General features: G+C 48.3%; 1 non-coding gene across 1 annotated transcript; it reads left to right on the top strand.

The window, feature by feature from the left end:
- Positions 1 to 30: 30 nt before the first annotated feature.
- Positions 31 to 162, top strand: LOC116071806. Its single transcript, XR_004111171.1, has one exon. It is a non-coding gene; the product is annotated as a small nucleolar RNA SNORA17 (small nucleolar RNA).
- Positions 163 to 2412: the final 2250 nt, after the last annotated feature.

Genomic DNA, 2412 nt, shown 5'->3' with positions numbered 1-2412 from the left:
AATAAAAAAAAAAAAAAAAAGAATGGTTCCACTACCTGTAGAAGCATTACAAGTGTGGTTGCTGTGTCGCATGTGCGTCAGCAGGTGGCAGAGTGGAGCAGAACTACGTCTATGCTCAGTGTTCTGACCTATGAACAGCCGAATGATTAGTAGACTGACGACATTCCCTGAAAAAAGTTTGGTGTCAGGGGCTCAGACAGAGAGCCAGCTTAAGACGACCACCAGTCTGGGTCCACACAGGTCCCGTACAACACTTGCATGGGGCCGCTCTGGCAGGCCATGAAAGCACCCAACCCAAGACTACCACCAGACTAGCACCTTAGGGCTTGGAGAGGGAGCTAGCCTGAAACAACCACCAATCAGATGCTGTGCAGGCCTGGGGCAGGGCCTGGGTGGTGGTGGTGCAGGCGACCATGCCTGACATAACCTGCGCAGTGCCGTAATACACAAGTGGGGCATAGCACTCCTGAGACCATTTCTGAGGTGAGTCCAGACACTCAAGAGACCCCATGCACTACCACCTCCCCACAACCCTCGCCACCAATGACAGGCAAGAGAGCTGGCCCCCAGGTCATGAGAGTGAGAAAATTGGCCATGCCCTTCAGCGGCTATAACTCAGGATAGCAGGCCCTGCACCTCACCTGGACAGTGAGGTAGAGCCAGCCCTGGTAGCAGGGGTTTCTGTTGAGCCAGTGGGAGAGCTGGCAGGCTGACCATCTCACATACCTCTCAGGCCCCAATATCTGCCCCATCAATGAACTGCTAGAGTACAGGAAGGGCCGGTCCCACAGATCCAAAACTACAGGATCTCCACGACACAGGCCAACAACAGGAAATCCAAGGGGAATCCTAATGAAGTTCTAGAATTGATAAAGTAGCAGAAGCCAGAGGCCTCATACCAGACCAACGAGTCATTGCAATGAACATTTGCAAGCAAGGTGCGGGCAAAAGGGTGTACTGTGAGATACACTGTACCACACTACAGCTTCCATGAGATTTTTTTTCTCTGTTGTGGGGGGTAGGTTGCAAAGGTGGAGGGCAGGGTGTGAGGGGGCGGGGAGATGAGTGGGTATGAGTGCTCAGTATGAAATTCACAAAGGACTAATAAAAAGTTTAAAAAGGAGGAGGAAGAGGAAGAAGAAACACACACACAAACAAAAAGAATGGCTGTTCCTAAAATGTTGGCAACAAAGCCTGGAGTCGCCTGCCTATCTGTTGAATTTTGCAAATGACTTGCAAATGTACAAGTTCTCTTAAACACAAGGAGAACCTCAATGAGTAGATTCAAGTTGAAGAAGTCGTTTGTCAGCCATGAGACACTTGCAAGGCCACTTTACACAGTGGATTCCTGAAGCTGTGATGAAAATCTAAAAGGGGAAGCTTTCAGCTTAGATGTCTTGCTCCGTGGGTGGCCACCAGAACGTGCTACCCAGATTTGGGGTGGGTTGCTTCTGACCAAGGTACTAGCATCACGGGTAGAGAGGCGCAGTCATTGGGTTGCTGATTGAATCCATAAGTCTCGCAATGCCCACCGCTATCCTAAAGCACGTGGCCTAATACAATGGTGGGATTTGTTTTTGAAGATACAGTGTCAGTTAGGTGGCAGTATCCTGGAGGGCTGGTGCAGGGTTCTCCAGAGGGCAGTGTGTGCTTTGAGTCAATGTCCAATATATGATATGGTTTTGTTGTGGGGTGTCTATCAGAGAAGACTTGGACATAGATTTAAACCAACAGAAAGTCTTTATTAGCCGGCCAGCGAGACTACACTGGGTGTTCAGGATCCCACTGTAGCCCTGAGCCTTTCTTGGGGGGGAGCTTTTAAACACAAATACCATGTCCTGGGTGGACATATCTCAGTTAACAAGAACAGTTAGCCAGAAGCAGAACTACAGAAGCCAAAAGGCAAGATTAGTCCATTCAGAGACTTTCCCAGAAGTATGACTTTGATGAATTAGGTCTTTGTTTTAATTTTGGCAGGTGACATTGTTTACATGCTGGGTTTTACAGCCTGGATGACAGTTCCATCATGGTATTAGTTGTGCTAACATCTGGGGACATACTAAGGTCTGGGACCCTGTTACAGTTCCTCACGTAGCCAGGAACCAATGGCTTGAAGTGGCAGTATTCCTACTCACTGCCACCCCTAGTGACCCATCGGGGAACGTATTGTTTCCTGTCCTTCAGACCTTAAGTTCTACTGGCCTAGAAACTTCGGTTTCCGACTGAGAACATTCCTATCAGAGACAAAAGAAATATTTTATTGGACTAGAAACTCAGACTTCCCCTGGACACTTTGGGCTTCTGATGTCATTAAATCAAAAAGATAAAAAAAGAAATAACAGTGTTAAGAGGGGCTGATAAATCCAGACTACCATGGGGAGCCTGGATTGCTTCTCCACAGTGGGGGTAAGG

The sequence above is a fragment of the Mastomys coucha genome, unplaced genomic scaffold (assembly GCF_008632895.1).
Source record: "Mastomys coucha isolate ucsf_1 unplaced genomic scaffold, UCSF_Mcou_1 pScaffold22, whole genome shotgun sequence".
Lineage (NCBI taxonomy): Eukaryota > Metazoa > Chordata > Mammalia > Rodentia > Muridae > Mastomys > Mastomys coucha.
Note: the sequence above shows the minus strand (reverse complement) of the source record. Positions and strands in the feature narration are given on the sequence as shown.